At 41.5% G+C, this 6156-nt stretch overlaps 1 long non-coding RNA gene across 1 annotated transcript in view; it reads left to right on the forward strand.

Annotated features, from left to right (window-relative positions):
- The window catches only part of LOC103012951 (uncharacterized), a 62420-nt gene extending 56943 nt beyond the window's left edge, over positions 1-5477 (forward strand). The window contains exon 4 of the long non-coding RNA XR_452078.2: positions 5396-5477. This is a non-coding gene — a long non-coding RNA (uncharacterized LOC103012951). The remainder of the gene's footprint in view (positions 1-5395) is intronic.
- The last annotated feature ends 679 nt before the right edge of the window (positions 5478-6156 follow it).

Genomic DNA, 6156 nt, shown 5'->3' on the forward strand with positions numbered 1-6156 from the left:
CATTGCCTCTCAATGGGACCTACTCTACCTTATTTAAAATCACCTCTCCATCTTGATTCCTCTGACTATGCTTTCTTTTCACTTTTCTCCATAGCACCACCAACTTATCCCATAGGTGTCATGTGTCCTATCCAGAGGCAGCCTATTTCTCTACATCTTGAATCTGGTTTAGGTCTGTGAGCTCTTTGACCAGTAAAGTATGGCAGAAGTGATGCTATGCAACTTTCAGGCTAAGCCTTAAAGAGGACTGGCAGCTTTGGCTTCCTTCCTCATGGAAAACTTGCTGAGAGATGATCTCCACTGGAACTCAGCCTCCTTTCCCTGGGAAGCTCCAGTCTCATGCAAAGCCCCATATATGCCTCTACTTGACAGCCCCAGCTGAGCTCCTGACTTCCAGCTTACATCCACCTGCAGCCACGAGAGTGGCCCACCTTGGACATCAGGTTCCAGGAGCTCCCAGACACTCATGGTACCAATGTTGGTGTGTGAAGAAGAAGAAGTGCCCAGCTGAGCCTAGCTGACCCATTGAAGCATGAGTGGTTGCTTTTTTAAGCCACCCAGTTTGAGGGTGTTTTTTGCATAACAATAGATAACTAATAGGGATACTATGTAATTTATGTACATATTATGCTTATTATTTATCATCTGTTCCCCTTGACTCTCCTCATAGTTGGAATGCAATCTCCACAGGGCTGAGATCTTCGTTTTGCTCACTGATGTATCATAAGCACCCACAACAATACCTGGAGCTTAATATGTTTATGGAACAAATGGATAAGCTGTGGGTTTGAGCTAATTTTGTTGTTGTTGTTGTTATTTTAAGGGAGGATTCCTAGAGTCATAATTTATTCATTTTTTTTAAAATGTAGGATTGGATATTAAATTTTTTTTCAGAATTTATCATATCAGTATATCATTTTACTTATTGATGTGGGGCATTATATTAACACATTTCTTAATCTTGTGTTTCTATTATATATATATATATATATATATATATATATATATATATATATATATATATATATATATATATCTGACTTAATCTCCAGGGATTACTCTTATAATGAGCTACATAATTTGATCTCCTTTTTATTTTGGTATGAATCTTATATGTATGCTTTTTATTTAAAGGGGTCTATCTATATTTATCCTCCCATTTTAAAAAAATAGTTTGGTTTTTGGGTTTTATATGCTTCATAAAATGAAGTGATATGATTTCCCTTATAGCATTGGTATAATAATAATAATATAAAGAATACAAAAAGGAACAGCAAACCTGAGCAGCTTACCCAGGGTCATGCTGCCAGCGATTGACAGAGCTGCAACTTTGATATTTCTTTGAATGAGTTGTTCTGGAGATAAGCCTTTCCTTGTAGAAGATTTTAAAGAAATGTTAAAAATATGCCAGCTGCTATAAAATAAATAAAGCCATTTTATTCAAAGAACTGTGCAGATACAACACAAATCAGAATAGAGGAGAAAAATTTTCTTTGGCAGTGGTTCACCTTGCCTTTTTGGTTTCAGAGTGCAGAGCAGTGGAGCTTCCTCTGAGATCCTGGAGTGTTTCTGCATCTGGAAACTCTCTCCTGCAATGAGGCTGAGATGGGTGTTTGATCGTTACGCCTACTATCAATACTTTAGAGCCAGACTGCCTGGGAATTAATTTTGTAGTTGACCAGTTGCATTACCTTGGGGAAATTCATCTCCAAGGATTTGCTTTCTCATCTATAAAATGTCAGTGGTTATAATGCCTGCCCCCAGGACTAATGAGATCGTCCACGGGGCCGGCTTAGCCTAGACACTGGCCCTTTGTAAGTATTTAGTAGCTATTGTTAATTTCAAATCTGATCTCATCTGATCATGGTTCCATTTTCCTACGGCTTTGCAGAAAGGTGAACAATGGTGCTAAAGGTTAGCAGGTTTTCTGTCCTGGGGTGTTTTGATAATCAGATGATCATTTAAATTCTCTAACTAGAAAATAAAAGTGAATGTAAACACAGACTTCCAAATCATTTCAGAAGATTCAAAGTCTACACTAAGATCATATAGCTGAGCAAATTCCTGGTTCTTTTCCCAGTGGAGTGGTTCTCGGGTTTTAGAATGATGGGTCTGGGCACTGGAATTCCATTTCCCAGGGAACCTGAGTTTGTAACAAGTGTCCTGGTGCTTCTGAAGTTTTAAATACTGCCTTCATTCCTCCTCTACCCCCACATCCTGCCCTTGTTTTGCTTCAGCTGTGTTTATGTTGTTTATTTGTATCTTATTCACACTGGAAATGCTGTGTTTGTAAGCCATCTGCAGTCCCTCATTGGGGGCAGGGAGCGCCCATGTAGAGCATCATATGTGCTGCTCACATGTCCTGAGCACCCACTGGCGGCCAGGGGTTTGCAGTTGTTCTGACTAGTGTGAGGCTTTGATGTTTGAAGTGGGGCTTTGTTGGATCCAGTAGTTGTTTCTCTACCTCCTGCTGCTAATGACATCATCCTGGAGCTAACAGAGCAACCTCCCTTTTGTCTCTCTCGTTCCATGGGGATTTATGCTCTGACCCTTCCGAGACCAGGCCCTGCTGACTCTCCCACACTGGTTTCTGGGTTTCTTGTCCTACCATTTGTCCCTGGACAAGCACTCCCAGGCCAGGTAACATGATTCCTGTGGTCGGCAATCACCACCTTGGCCAGGATGGAGAGCACCCGGGACCACAACACTTTCTGGCCATGGAGAACCCCTAGGAGCCAATCTTCCCTCCATATAGATCCTTTCCTTTCAGATCCAGAAGCATCCCTTGGATACTTACAGCGAGGACCCATTTTCCCGTACCTTAAAACAACATTTTGCTCTACAGTGTCTGCTTTATCCTCTAACTGTTCCACTATCCATTCATCAATCTGTCTTATTTGTTGTTAAATTTCAGAGTAAGTTGCAGGCATAAGTTAGTTTGTTTTCAATCATGGTATTTGATTAACTTTAAAAGTTTCAAAAATAATTTTTGAAAGACCAGAGGGGAAAGGAAGGGAGGGATAAATTGGGAGATTGGGATTGACTTATACACACTACTATATATAAAATAGATAACTAATAAGGACCTACTGTATAGCACAGGGAATTCTACTCAACACTCTGTAATGGCCTAGAGGGGAGAAAAATCTAAAAAAGAGTGAATATATGTATATGTATAACTGATTCACTTTGTTGTACAGCTGAAACTAACACAACATTGTAAATCAACTATACTCCAATAAAAATTTATAAAGTAAGACGTGAAATTTTATAATTATTAAAGGGGGGACAAATTAAACTGAAGAATACAAACTAAAAAACATGCTTTCTGCTCTGAAGGCTGAGGTGGGCAGTCCTTCCAGAAGACAAGATGATTAAAGAAACACCTTTGGTGACCACTATTAATAACCTACGTCTACAGGCTCCCAGGAGGATGGAGAATTGTGAACTGCAGGCTGGGAGTCTGGGGTGGAGTCGGCAGGGTGGGATAGGGGGATAAAGGTCATGTGGATGAAGGGCAACCCAGGAAGTGGCACCAAGGACAAAAATGCATATTGGAAACCAAGCCGGTGGTCCCATCGAGGCTTCACTCTAGAGGGGGTGGGCAAAATGCAAGCCTGGAATGAGGGAGAAAGCCTGATAAAACACAGAAGAGGGCCCAAAGCTAAAGGAAGGATTGGACAAATCCCAGATCCTCTGGAGTAGCCATCAGGCCATCTGGGCTCCCAGCACTGTCACAGACCAGCTCCTAGTGAGACATAAGGGCTCAGCCTGTGGCGACTTTCAATCTGCAGCCTTTTCCCTCCTGTGAGGTGGCTGGTGGTTGCAGGGGCACAGAGGTAGGGGCCAGGAAACTGAGATGTCAGATCCTAAGACAATTCTAGAGAAAACGCCCCATTCACTGAAAGTTTTCAAGTCTGCTGTTCTGGCTAATGTGCCTCTGACTGTGTTCCATATCCAGGATTTGGCTGCTTGGCTGATGGCATTTCATTGGCTGGTGCAGGAAAACAAGAAGATCATCTGCCATGAGCTGTCTCCATCATGGGCACCTTCTGTTTGGCTGCACCCATTTCTCTCCTAGGCCCCATTCATAAGTCTTCACCTTCATAAAGTGGCTCTGAGTTGCTTTTACTCACACTTCTGACACCAAAATGTATAGTTTTTTTTCCTCACACCAAACAAATCCAATTCTCTATGGACACAATTAGGTGTCCAACAATTCAATTCAATTATGACACTAACTACCTGGAGTTAGTGCAGCTCCCACAGGTTAACCACTCAGCCCAATAAGGCTGCTCCCTATCAGATGCCAGTTGCAAGTTCCAGGTTATCACCTGTACTGACCAACGGCTATAAATTGAGGGTTCCTATGACCCCCTTCTCCAGTTTAATAATTTGCTAGACAGCCCCCAGAACTCAGGAAAGTGTTTTACTTAGTATTATTAATTTATTATAAAGAATACAATTCAGGAACGGCCAGATGGAAGACGTGTAGGGCAGGGCATGGGGAAGGAGCACAGGGCACCCATGCCTTCTCAGCACCTCAATGTGTTCACTAACTTGGAAGCTCCCTGAATCCAATTGTTTAGGGGTTTTTATGGAAATTTCATTATTTAGGCAGCACTGATTAAATCTTCAACCGTTGGTGATTGAACTCAATCTCTCCTCCCTGGAGTGGGGTCAGGGGTTGGAGTTAAAAGTTCTAACCCTCTGATTATGTCTTGGTCTTTCTGGAAAATAGCCCCCATCCTGAAGCTATCCAGGGGCCCCAGTTATCTCATCACTCTTATCACCCTGGAGATTCCAAGTGTTTTAGGAGCTGTGTTCCAGGAACCAGGATAACAACCACATGTATATTTTTTATTGTATCACAGTGACCTTCTATGAAAATACTGAGTTTCTTAAGGTCTGATATACAAATTCCCACTGTTAAGTTAGCAGGACAGTAGGGATGAGCCCCTATTTCTGCTACTCTGACTTTCCAGGTGACCTTTGAAGCTACATCAAAGTCTTTCAGGGTCTACTGATGTGGTAGCCATTGGTTCGCAGTAAGCTAAAGGATAACTGAGCCTTGCTGATTTGTAGATACCCATGAGCTTACTAAGCAACTGACCTGGACATTTTAGGGTAATTGCATTTCATTGTTGTCTCTGCCTGGAATGTTCTTTCCCTTCTTCACTCCTTGGGATAGATTGGATTATTGCACACAGATATCCAGACCTCCTTCCACCCTTGGTGTGGAGTTCACATTCCTATCTCAGGGACTTTAGGATTTGCCATGCATGTGCTGGGACTGGTGAAATGGGGGCAGAAGTGACACTCTGCCAGCTCTGATGCCTGAAGAGGCACTGCAGGTTTCTGTGTTCTCTTTTGGGTACTGTACTCTTTTTCACAGTGAGAAGATGCTTCATTGATCATGAGAAACAGAACAGACCTGGACTGAAGCCATAGCCTGAACCAAAGCCAGCAAACCATTGTCTACTTACCTGTGAGTGAGAAAAATAAATGCCTATTGTCATAGGCCACTGAGTTTGGGATGATTATTTGCAATGAAATTTTGGAAATAGCTGAATGAAGTCTCCTCTTCCTTAACAAACCTTTAAATTCTGAGGGGAAGGTCTCTCTCTCTGCTGTGGGCCACCTATTAAAGCACCTGTCACATTGAATTGATTTACAGTTAATGCTTACATCTATCTAAAGATGTGAGTCCAGAGAGGAGAGACCCTACCATTTATTTATTCATTCATTCATTCACTCACCACAGAAAATTTGTCACAGGATAGATCTTTGATAAATGACTGTGTACGGCATGATTGCATTATTAATTAATGACCTTCCATACTTTTACTTTTCTTTTTACTTTGTTTTGGGGTTTTAAGATTGAATATCTTGTTGGAATCTTTACCAGAGGTGAACAGGAAAGGCAAGAGGAAGTGAGCTTGAATGATTAGGTCAGAAGACAGCGATGGGGAAAAGATTGAATATAGTCATGAGATTTTTGTGTCTTCTAATTTCATGTTACTACAGAACATTCCAAATTGGCCTACATAATTCCTTGCACCTAATTTTAACTAAATCAACCTTTGTTTCCTAAATGAATGATGCTTCCACAATACAAAAAAATGCTTTAAGTATGGCCATTATGAAAATACTGTG

This window comes from Balaenoptera acutorostrata, chromosome 6 (genome assembly GCF_949987535.1).
Source record: "Balaenoptera acutorostrata chromosome 6, mBalAcu1.1, whole genome shotgun sequence".
Taxonomy (NCBI): domain Eukaryota; kingdom Metazoa; phylum Chordata; class Mammalia; order Artiodactyla; family Balaenopteridae; genus Balaenoptera; species Balaenoptera acutorostrata.